The sequence below is a fragment of the Pan troglodytes genome, chromosome 13 (assembly GCF_028858775.2).
Source record: "Pan troglodytes isolate AG18354 chromosome 13, NHGRI_mPanTro3-v2.0_pri, whole genome shotgun sequence".
NCBI classification, from domain to species: domain Eukaryota; kingdom Metazoa; phylum Chordata; class Mammalia; order Primates; family Hominidae; genus Pan; species Pan troglodytes.
In genome coordinates, this window is record NC_072411.2 from 7519955 (window position 1) to 7536603 (window position 16649).

Consider the following 16649-nt stretch of genomic DNA (forward strand, 5'->3'; position numbering starts at 1 on the left):
CTACACCACTATCTCTATAAACATGAAAATATTTACACCACCATCTCTATAAACATGGAAATATTTACACTGCTATCTCTATAAACATAGAAATAACTACACGGCCATCTCTATAAACATGGAAATATCTACACCGCCATCTGCATAAACATGGAAATATATACACAGGCATCTGTATAAACTTGGAAATATCTACACTGACATCTGTAGAAACATGGAAATATCTACAAAGCGATCTGTATAAACATGGGAATTTCTACAAAGCTACCTGTATAAACTTGGAAAATCTACACTGCTATCTGTATAAATATGGAAATAACTGCACCGCTATCTGTTTAAACATGGAAATTTTTACACCGCTATCTGTATAAACATGGAAATATCTACACCGCTATCTCCATAAACATGGAATTATCTACACCGCTAACTGTATAAACATGGAAATATCTACACCGCTATCTGTATAAACATGGAAATATCTACACCGCGATCTGTATAAACATGGAAATATCTACACCGCGATCTGTATAAACATGGAAATATCTTCACCAAAATCTGTATAAACATGGAAATATCTACACCGCTATCTGTATAAACATGGTAATATCTACACCACCATCTATATAAACAAGGAAATATCTACAACGCCGTCTGTATAGACATGGAAATATCTACAATGCCATCTGTAGAAAGATGGAAATACCTACACCGCAATCTGTGTAAACATGGAAAAATCTACACTGATATCTGTAAAAACATGGAAATATCTACACCGCTATCTGTATAAACATGGAAATATCTACACCGCGATTTGTATAAACATGGAAATATCTACACCGCGATCTCTATAAACATTGAAATATCTACACTGCCATCTGTAAAAACATGGAAATATCTACAGAGTCATCTGAATAAACATGGAAATATCTTCACCACCATCTGTATAAAAATGGAAATACCTAAAATACCATCTGTATACACATGGAAATATCTACACAGACATTTGAATAAATATGGAAATATCTACACCGCCATCTGTATAAACGGGGAAATATCTACACTGCCATCTATAGAAAGATGGAAATATCTACACCGCTATCTCTATAAATAAGGAAATAACTACACCGCCATCTCTATAAACATGAAAATATCTACATTGCCATCTCCATAAAGATGGAAGTATCTACTCCCCCATGTGTATAAACACGGAAATATCTACACCACCATCTGTGAAAACATGGAAATATCTACACCGCTATCTGTACAAACATGGAAATATCTACACCGCCATCTGCATGTCCATGGAAATATCTACGCCGCCATCTGTATAAACATGGAAATATCTACATGGCCATCTGTGTATAGATGGAAATATCAACAACGCCGTCTGTACAAACATGGAAATATCTACACCGCTATCTCTATAAACATGGAAATATCTGCCCTGCCATCTGTAAAAACATGGAAATACCTATACAGTCATCTGTATAAACATGGAAATATCTACATTGCCATCTCTATACACATGGAAATATCTACACAGCCATCTGTATAAACACGTAAATATCTACACTGCTATCTCTATAAACATGGAAATATCTACACCGCCATCTCTATAAACATGAAAATATCTACATTGCCATCTCCATAAACATGAAACTAACTACTCCGCCATCTGTATAAACAGGGAAACATCTACAGCGCCATCAGTGTGAATAAGGAAATATCTACAATGCCATATGTATAAAGATTTAATTATCTGCACCGCGAGCTGTATAAACATGGAAATATCTACATCGCTATCTATATAAACATGGAAATACCAACACCGCTATCGGTATAAACATGGAAATATCTACAACGCCATCTTTATAAACATGGAATATCTACACCACTATGTCTATAATCATCGAAATACCTACACCGCTATCTGTATAAACATGGAAATATCTACACCGCTATTTGAATAAACATGGAAATATCTCCACTCCAATCTGTATAAAGATGGAAACATGTACACCGCGAGCTGTATAAACATGGAAATAACTACACAGCTATCTGTATAAACATGGAAGTAGCAACACTGCTATCTGTATAAACATGGAAATATCTACACCGCTATCTCTATAAACATGAAAATACTTACACCACCATCTCTATAAACATGGAGATATTTACACCGCTATCTCTATAAACATAGAAATAACTACACCGCCATCTCTATAAACATGGAAATATCTACACCACTATCTGTATAAACATGGAAAAATCTTCACTGCCATCTGTATAAAGATGGAAATATCTGCACTGCGAGTTGTACAATCATGGAAATATCTACACAGCTATCTCTATAAACATGGAAATACCTAAAACGCCAACTCTATAAACATGGAAATATCAACACCGCTATCTGTATAAACATGGAAATATCTAAACCGCTAACTGTATAAACCTGGAAAGATCTACACAACTATCTGTATAAATATGGAAATATCTACAACGCTGTATCGCTAAACATGGAAATGTCAACACCACTCTCTGTATAAACATGGAAATATCTACATCGTTATCTCTATAAACATGAAAATATCTACACTGACATATGTATAAACATGGAAATAACTTCACAGTCATCTGTATAAACATGGAAATATCTACACCACCATCTGTATAAACATGGAAATATCTACACGGAAAACTGTATAAACATGGAAATATCTAGACAGTCATCTCTATAAACATGGAAATATCTACACCGCTATCTGTATATACATGGAAATACCCACACCGCTATCTGTATAAACATGGAAATAGGCACACCGCTATCTTTATAAACATGGAAATGTCTGCACCGCTATCTTTATAAACATGGAAATATCTGCAACTCTATCTGTGTAAACATAGAAATATCTACGCGGCTATTTCTGTAAACATGGAAATATCTGCACCGCTATCTGTATAAAGATGGAAATATCTACACCACTATCTGTAAAACGTGGAAATATCTACACCGCTCTCTGTATAAACCTGGAAATGTCTACACCGATATCTGTATAAACAAGGAAGTATCTACACCGCCATCTGTATAAACATGGAAATACCTACACCGCTATCTGTATAAATATGGAAATATCCACAACCCTATCTCTATAAACATGGAAATACCTACACGGATTTCTCTATAAACATGGAAATATCTACACTGCAATCTCTATATACATGGAAATATCTACACCGCCATCTATAGAAACATGAAAATATCTACAACGCCATCTTCAGAAACATGGATGTATCTAAACCGCCATCTGTATAAACATGGAAATATCTACACCACTATCTGTATAAACATGGAAATATCTTCACTGCCATCTGTATAAACATGGAAATATCTACACTGCCATCTGTATAAAGATGGAAATATCTACACCGCAATCTGTATAAATATGGAAATACCTACACTGCTACCTCTATAGGCATGTAAATATCTACACCGCTATCTGTATAAATATATAAATATCTACAATGCCATCTGTATACACATGGAAATACCTACACGGCAATCTGTGTATAGATGGAAACATCAACACCGCCATCTGTACAAACATGGAAATATCTACACTGCTATCTCTCTAAACATGGAAATATCTACACTGCGGTCTTTATAAACATGGAAATATCTACACCGGTATCTGTATAAACATGGAAATATCTACACCACGATCTGTATAAACATGGAAATATATACACCACTATCTGTATAAACATGGAAATATCTGCATCGCTATCTCTATAATCATGGAAATATCTACAAAGCCATCTGCATAAACATGGAAATACCTACACAGTCATGTGTAGGAACATGGCTGTATCTACACCGCCATCTGTATAAACATGGAAATATCTACACCACCATCTGTATAAACATGGAAATATCTACACGGAAAACTGTATAAACATGGAAATATCTAGACAGTCATCTCTATAAACATGGAAATATGTATACCGCTATCTGTATATACATAGAAATACCCACACCGCTATCTGTATAAACATGGAAATAGCCACACCGCTATCTGTATAAACATGGAAATATCTTCACTGCCATCTGTATAAACATGGAAATATCTACACAGCCATCTGTATAAAGATGGAAATATCTACACCGCAATCTGTATAAATATGGAAATACCTACACTTCTACCTCTATAGGCATGTAAATATCTACACCGCTATCTGTATAAATATATAAATATCTACAATGCCATCTGTATACACATGGAAATACCTACACGGCAATCTGTGTAAAGACGGAAATATCAACACCGCCATCTGTACAAACATGGAAATATCTACACTGCTATCTCTCTAAACATGGAAATATCTACACTGCGGTCTTTATAAACATGGAAATATCTACACCGGTATCTGTATAAACATGGAAATATCTACACCACGATATTTATAAGCATTGAAATATATACACCGCTATCTGTATAAATATGGAAATATCTGCATCGCTATCTCTATAATCATGGAAATATCTACAAAGCCATCTGCATAAACATGGAAATACCTACACAGTCATGTGTAGGAACATGGCTGTATCTACGCTGCCATCTGTATAATCATGGAAATATCTACACCACTATCTGTATAAACATGGAAAAATCTTCACTGCCATCTGTATAAAGATGGAAATATCTGCACTGAGAGTTGTATAATCATGGAAATATCTGCACCGCTATCTCTATAAGCATGGAAATACCTACAACGCCATCTCTATAAACATGGAAATATCTACACCGCTATCTGTATAAACATGGAAATATCTACACCGCTAACTGTATAAACCTGGAAAGATCTACACAACTATCTGTATAAATATGGAAATATCTACAACGCTGTATCTCTAAACATGGAAATGTCTACACCGATCTCTGAATAAACATGGAAATATCTACATCGTTATCTCTATAAACATGAAAATATCTACACTGACATATGTATAAACATGGAAATAACTTCACAGTCATCTGTATAAACATGGAAATATCTACAACCACCATCTGTATAAACATGGAAATATCTACACGGAAAACTGTATAAACATGGAAATATCTAGACAGTCATCTCTATAAACATGGAAATATCTATACCGCTATCTGTATATACATGGAAATACCCACACCGCTATCTGTATAAACATGGAAATAGCCACACCGCTATCTGTATAAACATGGAAATGTCTGCACCGCTATCTTTATAAACATGGAAATATCTGCAACTCTATCTGTGTAAACATAGAAATATCTACGCGGCTATTTGTGTAAACATGGAAATATCTGCACCGCCATCTGTATAAAGATGGAAATATCTACACCGCAATCTGTATAAATATGGAAATACCTAAACCGCTACCTCAATATGCATGTAAATATCTACACCGCTATAGGTATAAACATGGAAATATCTACACTGCCATCTGTATAAAGATGGAAATATCTACACCGCGAGCTGTATAAACATGGAAATGTCTACACCGCTATCTGTATAAACATGGAAATACCAACACCGTTATCTGTATAAAGATGGAAATATCTACACCATTATCCCTATAAACATGAAAATACTAACACCACCATCTCTATAAGCATGGAAATATTTACACCGCTATCTCTATAAACATAGAAATAACTACATCGCCATCCCTATAAACATGGAAATATCTACACCGCCATCTTTATAAACTTGGAAATATCTACACTGACATCTGTAGAAAGATGTAAATGTCTAGAAAGCGATCTGTATAAACATGGGAATTTCTACACCGCTACCTGTATAAACATGGAAATATCTACACCGCTATCTGTATCAACATGTAAGTAACTACACTGCAATCTGTATAAACATGGAAATATCTACAATGCTATCTCTGTAAACATGGAAATATCTACACAGCTATCTGTGTAAACTTGGAAATATCTACACCGCTATCTGTGTAAATTTGGCAATAATCACAACGCAATCTGTGCAAAGATGGAAATATCTGCACCGCTATCTCTGTAAACATGGAAATATCTACACCGCTATCTGTATAAACATGGAAATATCCACACTGCCATCTGTATAAACATGGAAATATCTACAGCGCCATCTGTATAAAAATGGAAATATCTACACTGCCATCAGTACACACATGGAAATATCTACACAGCCATCTGTATAAACATGGAAATATCTTCACCACTATCTCTATAAACATGGAAATATCTACACCGCTATCTGTGTAAACATGGAAATATCTACATCGTTATCTGTGTAAACAGGGAAATATCTCCACCGCTATCTGTATAAATATGGAAATATCTACACCGCTATCTGTATAAACATGGAAATATCTACACCGCTATCAGTATAAACATGGAAATATCTACAATGCTATCTGTGTAAACATGGAAATATCTACACAGCTATCTGTGTAAACTTGGAAATATCTACCCAGCTATCTGTGTAAAAATGGAAATATCTACACAGCAATCTGTGCAAACATGGAAATATCTACACCGCTATCTCCGTAAACATGGAAATATCTACACCGCTATCTGTATAAACATGGAAATATCTATACCGCAGTCTCTATAAACATGGAAATATCTCCACCGGTATCTGTATAAACATCAAAATATCTACACCGCTATCTGTATAATCATGGACATATCTACACCGCAATCTGTATAAACATGGAAATATCTATCATGCTATGTGTGTAAACATGGAAATATCTACACCGCGGTCTGTATATACATGTTAGTATCTACATCACTATCTGCATAAACATGTAAACATCTACACCACGATCTGTGTAAACATGGAAATATCTACACCGCTATCTGTATAAACATGGAAATATCTTCACCGCTATCTGTGCAAAGATGAAAATATCTACACCGCAGTCTCTATAAACATGGAAATATCTACACTGCCAACTCTATAAAGATGGAAATATCTACACCGCGAGCTGTATAAACATGGAAATATCTACAACGCTAGTTGTATAAACATGGAAATACCAACACCGCTATCTGTATAAACATGGAAATACCTACACCGCTATCTGTATAAACATGGAAATATCTACACAACTATCTCTATAAACATGGAAGTAACTACACCGCCATCTCTATACACATAGAAATATCTACACCGCTATCTCTATAAACATAGAAGTATCTACACCGCCATCTCTATAAACATGGAAATGTCTACACCACTATCTGTATAAATATGGAAATATCTACATCGCCATCTGCATGAACATGGAAATATCTACACCGCTATCTGTATAAACATGGAAATATCTACACTATCATCTGTATAAACATGGAAATATCTAAACTGCCATCTGTGGAAAGATGGAAATATCTACACCACGATCCGTATAAATATGAAAATATCTACACCGCTATCTGTGTAAAGTTGGAAATATCTACACCGCAATCTGTGCAAAGATGGAAATATCTACACCGCTATCTCTGTAAACATGGAAATATCTACACCACTATCTGTATAAACATGGAAACATCTACATCGCTATCTGTATAAACATGGATATATCTACACCGTTATCTGTATAAACATGGAAATATCTACAACACTATCTGTATAAATAAGGAAATATCTTCATCGCCATTTGTGTAAACATACAAATATCTACAGAGTCATCTGTATACACATGGAAATATCTACACAGCCATCTGTATCAATATGGAAATATCTACACCACTATCTGTATAAATAAGGAAATATCTTCATCGCCATTTGTGTAAACATACAAATATCTACAGAGTCATCTGTATACACATGGAAATATCTACACTGCCATCTGTATAAACATGGAAATAAGTAAACCGCTGTCTCTACAAACAATGAAATATCAACGCTGCCTTCTGGATATACATGGAAATACCTACACAGTTATCTGTGTAAAGATGGAAATATCTACACAGCCATCTCTATAAACATAGAAATACCTACACAGCTATTGCTATAAACATGAAAATAGCCACACCACAATCTGTATACACATGGAAATATCTACACTGCCATCTGTATAAACATGGAAATATCTACACCTCCATCTGTATAAACATGGAAATATCTCCACCGCTATCTCTCTAAACATGGAAATATCTTCACCGCTATCTGTATGAACATGGAAATATCTACAGTGCTATCTGTATAAACATGGAAATGTCTACACCGCTATCTGTAGAAACATGGATATATCTACTCCGCTATCTCTATAAACATGGAAATATTTACATCGCTATCTGTATAAACATGGAAATATTTCCACCGCAATCTCTGTAAACATAGAAATATCTACACCGCTATCTTTATAAACATGGAAATATCTACACCGCAATCTGTATAAACATGGATATATCTACACCGCTATCTGTATAAACATGGATATATCTCCACCGCTATCTGTATAAACATGGATATATCTACACCGTTATCTGTATAAACATGGAAATATCTACACCACTATCTGTATAAATAAGGAAATATCTTCACCGCCATTTGTGTAAACATACAAATATCTACAGAGTCATCTGTATACACATGGAAATATCTACACAGCCATCTCTATAAACATGGATGTATCTACACAACTATCTGTATAAACAAGGAAATTCCAACCGCGATATCTCTGTAAACATGGAAATATCAACACCACAATCTCTACACACATGGAAATAACTACACCGCCATCTATATAAACATGAAAATATCTACACCACCATCTCCATAAACATGGAACTATCTACACGGCCATCTGTATAAACATGGAAATATCTACACCACTATCTGTATAAAGATGGAAATATCTACACTGCTATCTCTATAAACATGGAAATACCTACACAGCCATCTGTATAAACATGGAAACATCTACACTGCTATCTCTATAAACATGGAAATATCTACACTGCTATCTGTATAAACATGGAAATATCTACAACGCTATCTGTGTAAACATGGATATATCTACACAGCTATCAGTGTAAACTTGGAAATATCTACACAGGTATCTGTGTAAAAATGGAAATATCTACACGGCAATCTGTGCAAAGAGGGAAATATCTACACCGCTATCTCTGAAAACATGGAAATATCTACATGGCTATCCCTAAAAACATGGAAATATCTTCACCGCCTTCTGTATAAACATGGAAACATCTACACTGCCATCTGTATAAACATGGAAATAAGTAAACCGCTGTCTCTATAAACATTGAAATATCAACACTGCCTTCTGGATATACATGGAAATACCTACACAGTTATCTGTGTAAACATGGAAATATCTACACAGCCATCTCTATAAACATAGAAATATCTACACCGCTATTTCTATAAACATGAAAATAGCCACACCACAATCTGTATAAACATGGAAATATCTACACTGCCATCTGTATAAACATGGAAATATCTACACTGCCATCTGTATACACATGGAAATATCTACAGTCATCTGTATAAACATTGAAATATCTCCACCGCTATCTGTCTAAACATGGAAATATCTCCACCGCTATCTGTATGAACATGGAAATATCTACAGCGCTATCTGTATAAACATGGAAATGTCTACACCGCTATCTGTATAAACATGGATATATCTACTCCGCTATCTCTATAAACATGGAAATATTTACAGCGCTATCTGTATAAACATGGAAATATTTCAACCGCTATCTCTGTAAACATGGAAATATCTACACCACTATCTCTATAAACATGGAAATATCCACACTGCCATCTGCATAAACATGGAAATATCTACAGCGCCATCTGTATAAACATGGAAATATCTACACTGCCATCAGTACACACATGGAAGTATCTACACAGCCATCTGAATAAACATGGAAATATCTACACCGCTATCTCTATAAACATGGAAATATCTACACCACTATCTGTGTAAACATGGAAATATAAACATCGCTATCTGTATAAACAGGGAAATATCTCCACCGCTATCTGTATAAACATGGAAATATCTACACTGCTATCAGTACAAACATGGAAATATCTACCCAGCTATCTGTGTAAAAATGGAAATATCTACCCAGCAATCTGTGCAAAGATGGAAATATGTACACCGCTATCTTCGTAAACATGGAAATATCTACACCGCCGTCTGCATGAACATGGAAATATCTACACCGCTATAGGTATAAACATGGAAATATCTACACTGTCATCTGTATAAACATGGAAATATCTAAACTGCCATCTGTGGAAAGATGGAAATATCTACACCGCGATCTGAATAAATATGAAAATATCTACACCGCTATCTGTGTAAAGATGGAAATATCTACACCGCAATCTGTGCAAATATGGAAATATCTACACCGCTATCTCTGTAAACATGGAAATATCTTCACCACTATCTGTATAAACATGGAAACATCTACATCGCTATCTGTATAAACATGGATATATCTAAACCGTTATCTGTATAAACATGGAAATATCTACACCGCTATCTGTATAAACATGGAAATATCTACAACGCTATCTGTGTAAAAATGGAAATATCTACACAGCTATCTGTGTAAACTTGGAAATATCTACACTGGTATCTGTGTAAAAATGGAAATATCTACACGGCAATCTGTGCAAAGAGGGAAATATCTACACCGCTATCTCTGAAAACATGGAAATATCTACACCGCTATCTGTATAAACAAGGAAATATCTACACCGCTATCTGTATAAACAAGGAAATATCTACACCGCCATCTGCATAAACTTGGAAGTATCTACACCGCGATCTGTGTAAAAATGGAAATATCTACACCGCCATCTGTATAAACGTAGAAATATCTACACTGCCATCTGTAGAAAGATGGAAATATCTACACCTTGATCTGTATAAACATGCAGATATCTACACCTCTTCCTGTATGAACATGGAGATATCTACACCGCAATCTGAATAAATATGGAAATATCCACACCGCTATCTCTATAAACATGGAAATGTCTACACGGCTATCTGTATAAACATGGAAATATCTACATGGCTATCTGTATGAACTTGGAAATATCTACACTGCCTTCTGTATATACATGGAAATACCTACACAGTCATCTGTATAAACATGGAAATATCTACACCACTATCTGTATAAACATGGAAATATCAACACGGCCATGTGTATAAACATGGAAATATCATCACAGCCATCTCTATAAACATGGAAATATCTACACCACTATTCCTTTAAACATGGAAATAGTGACACCGATATCTGTATAAACATGGAAATATCTACACCGCCATCTGTAAAAATATGGAAATATCTACACAGTCATCTGTATAAACATGGAAATACCTACACTTCCATCTGTATAAACTTGGAAATATCTACACTGCCATCTGAATACACATGGAAAAGACTACACAGTCATCTGCATAAACATGGAAATATCTACACCGCATTCTGTATAAACACGGAAATATCTACACCGCTATCTGTATAAACATGGAAATATCTACACCGCCATCTCTATAAACATGAAAATATGTCCACCGCTATCTGTATAAACTTGAAAATATGTCCACCACTCTCTGTATAAACATGGAAATATCTACAACGCTATCTGTATAAACATGGAAATATCTACACCGCTATCTCTATAAACATGGATATATCTAGACCGCTATCTCTGTAAACATGGAAATATCTACACCGCCGTCTTTATAAACATGGAAATATGTACACAGTCATCTGTATAAACATGGAAATAACTACACCGCTATGTGTATAAAAATGGAAATATCTACACCGTTATCTGTATAAACATGGAAATATCTACACCGCTATCCATATAAACATGGAAATATCTACACCGCTATCTGTATAAATATGGAAATATCCACACCACTATCCCTATAAACATGGAAATGTCTACACCGCTATCTGTATAAACATCGAAATATCTACATGGCTATCTCTATAAACATGGAAATATCTACACCGCTATCTGCATAAACACGGAAATATCTACACCGCTATCTGCATAGACATGGAAATATCTACATCGTTATCTGTACAAACATGGAAATATCTCCATCGCTATCTCTATGAACATGGAAATATCTCCACCGCTATCTCTATGAACTTGGAAATATCTCCACCGCTATCTTTATAAACATGGAAATATCTACTCCACTATCTGTATAAAAATGGATATATCTACACTGCCATCTGTAGAAACATGGTAACAGCCACACCGCTATCCGTATAAACATGAAAATATCTACACCACCATCTGAATAAACATACAAATATCTAAACCGCTATCTGTATAAATATGGAAATACCTACACCGATATCTCTGAAAACGTGGAAATATCTACACCGCTACCTGTATAAACCTGGACATATCTACACCGCTATCTCTATAAACATGGAAATATCTACACCGCTACCTGCATAAACTAGGAAATATCTACACCACCATCTCTAGAAACATGGAAATATCTCCACCGCTATCTCTATAAACGTGGAAATATCTCCTCCACTCTCTGTATAAACCTGGAAATATCTATACCACTATCTGTATAAACATGGAAATATCTACACTGCTATCTGTATAAACATGGAAATATCTACACCGCAATCTCTATAAACATGGAAATATCTACAACACTATCTGTGTAAACATGGAAATATCTACACCGCTGTCTGTGCAAACATGGAAATATGTACACCGCAATCTGTGTGAAGATGGAAGCATCTACACCGCAATCTGTGCAAATATGGAAATATCTACACCCCTATCTCTGTAAACATGGAAATATCTACACCACTCACTGTATAAGCATGGAAATATCGACACCGCTATCTGTATAAACATCGAAATATCTACACCACAATCTGTATAAACATGGATATATGTACACCGCTATCTGTATAAACATGGAAATATCTACAGCGCTGACAGTAAACATGGAAATATCTACCCCACTATCTCTATAAACATGGAAATACCTACACCGCCATCTCTATAAACATGGAATTATCTACACCACTATCTCTATAGACATAGAAATATCTACAACGCAATCACAGTAATCATGGAAATATCTACACCGCCATCTGCATAAACTTGGAAATATCTACACCGCGATCTGTGTAAAAATGGAAATATCTACACCGCCATCTGTATAAACGTGGAAATATCGACACTGCCATCTGTAGAAAGATGGAAATATCTACACCTTGATCTGTATAAACATGCAGATATCTACACCTCTTCCTGTATGAACATGGAGATATCTACACCGCTATCTGAATAAATATGGAAATATCCACACCGCTATCTCTATAAACATGGAAATGTCTACACGGCTATCTGTATAAACATGGAAATATCTACATGGCTATCTGTATGAACTTGGAAATATCTACACTGCCTTCTGTATATACATGGAAATACCTACACAGTCATCTGTATAAACATGGAAATATCTACACCACTATCTGTATAAACATGGAAATATCAACACGGCCATGTGTATAAACATGGAAATATCATCACAGCCATCTCTATAAACATGGAAATATCTACACCACTATTCCTATAAACATGGAAATAGTGACACCGATATCTGTATAAACATGGAAATATCTACACCGCCATCTGTAAAAATATGGAAATATCTACACAGTCATCTGTATAAACATGGAAATACCTACACCTCCATCTGTATAAACTTGGAAATATCTACAATGCCATCTGAATACACATGGAAAAGACTACACAGTCATCTGCATAAACATGGAAATATCTACACCGCTTTCTGTATAAACACGGAAATATCTACACCGCTATCTGTATAAACATGGAAATATCTACACCGCCATCTCTGTAAACATGAAAATATGTCCACCGCTATCTGTATAAACTTGAAAATATGTCCACCACTATCTGTATAAACATGGAAATATCTACAACGCTATCTGTATAAACATGGAAATATCTACACCGCTATCTGTATAAACATGGATATATCTAGACCGCTATCTCTGTAAACATGGAAATATCTACACCGCCGTCTTTATAAACATGGAAATATGTACACAGTCATCTGTATAAACATGGAAATAACTACACCGCTATGTGTATAAAAATGGAAATATCTACACCGTTATCTGTATAAACATGGAAATATCAAGCCCGCTATCTGTATAAACATACAAATATCTACATTGCTATCTATAAAAACATGGAAATATCTCCTCCGCTATCTCTAAAAACATGGAAATATCTACACCGCTATCTGTATAAACAAGCAAATATCTACAGCGCTATCTATATAAACATGGAAATATCTCCACCGGTATCTGCATAAACATGGAAATATCTACAACGCTATCTCGATAAACATGGAACCATCTACAAAATATCTGTGTAAACATGGGAATATCTTCACAGCTGTCGGTGTAAATATGGAAATATGTACACTGCAATCTGTGTGAATATGGAAATATCTACACCTCTATCTCTGTAAACATGGACATATCTACACCACTATCTGTATAAACATGGAAATATCTACACCGCTATCTGTATAAACATGGAAATATCTACACCACAATCTGTATAAACATGGATATATCTACACCGCTATCTGTATAAACATGTTAATATCTATACTGCTATCTGTATAAACATGGAAATATTTACTCCGCTATCTGCATAAATATGGAAATATCTACACCGCTATCTCTATAAACATGGAAAAGTCAACACCGCTATCTGTATAAACATGGAAATATCTACATGGCTATCCCTAAAAACATGGAAATATCTTCACCGCCTTCTGTATAAACATGGAAACATCTACACTGCCATTTGTATAAACATGGAAATAAGTAAACCGCTATCCCTAGAAACATTGAAATATCAACACTGCCTTCTGGATATACATGGAAATACCTACACAGTTATCTGTGTATACATGGAAATATCTACACAGCCATCTCTATAAACATGGAAATACCTACACCGCTATTTCTATAAACATGAAAATAGCCACACCACAATCTGTATAAACATGGAAATATCTACACTGCCATCTGTATAAACATGGAAATATCTACACTGCCATCTGTATACACATGGAAATATCTACAGTCATCTGTATAAACATTGATATATCTCCACCGCTATCTCTCTAAACATGGAAATATCTCCACCGCTATCTGTATGAACATGGAAATATCTACAGCGCTATCTGTATAAACATGGAAATGTCTACACCACTATCTGTATAAACATGGATATATCTACTCCGCTATCTCTATAAACATGGAAATATTTACATCGCTATCTGTATAAACATGGAAATATTTCCACCGCAATCTGTGTAAACATAGAAATATCTACACCGCTATGTTTATAAACATGGAAATACCTTCACCGCAATCTGTATAAACATGGATATATCTACACCGCTATCTGTATAAACATGGATATAACTCCACCGCTATCTGTATAAACATGGAAATATCTATACCGCTATCTGTATAAACGTGGAAATATGTACACCGCAATCTGTGCAAATATGGAAATATCTACACCTCTATCTCTGTAAATATGGAAATATCTACACCGCTATCTGTATAAACATGGAAATAACTACACCGCTATCTGTATAAACATGGAAATATATACACCACGATCTGTATAAACATGGATATATCTACACCGCTATCTGTATAAACATGGAAACATCTACACCACTATCTGTACATACATGGAATTATCTACACCGCTATCTGTATAACTATGGAAATGTCTACACTGCTATCTCTAGAAACATGGAAATGTCTACACCGCTGTCTGTATAAACATGGAAATATCTACATGGCTATCTGTATAAACATGGAAACATCTACACAGCTATCTGTACAAACTTGGAAATGTCTACACCGCTATCTGTATAACTATGGAAATATCTTCAACGCTATCACTATAAACATGGAAATGACTTCACTGCTATCTGTATAAACATGGAAATATCTTCATGGCTATCTCTAAAAACATGGAAATATCTACACCGCCTTCTGAATAAACATGGAAATACCTACACTGCCATCTGTATAAACATGGAAATAGCTACACCGCTATCTGTATAAATATGGAAATATCTACACCGCCATCTGAATAATCATGGAAATATCTACACGGCTATCTGTATAAATATGGAAATATCTACTCCGCTACCTCTATAAACATGGAAATATCTATACAGCTATCTGTATAAACATGGATATATCTACACCGCTATATCTATAAACATGGAAATATCTACACCGCCATCTGTATAAACATGGAAATATGTACACAGTCATCTGTATAAACATGGAAATAACTACACCGTTATCTGTATAAACATGGAAATATCTACACCGCTATCCATATAAACATGGAAATATCTACACCGCTATCTGTATAAATATGGAAATATCCACACCGCTATCCCTATAAACATGGAAATGTCTACACCGCTATCTGTATAAACATCGAAATATCTACATGGCTATCTCTAT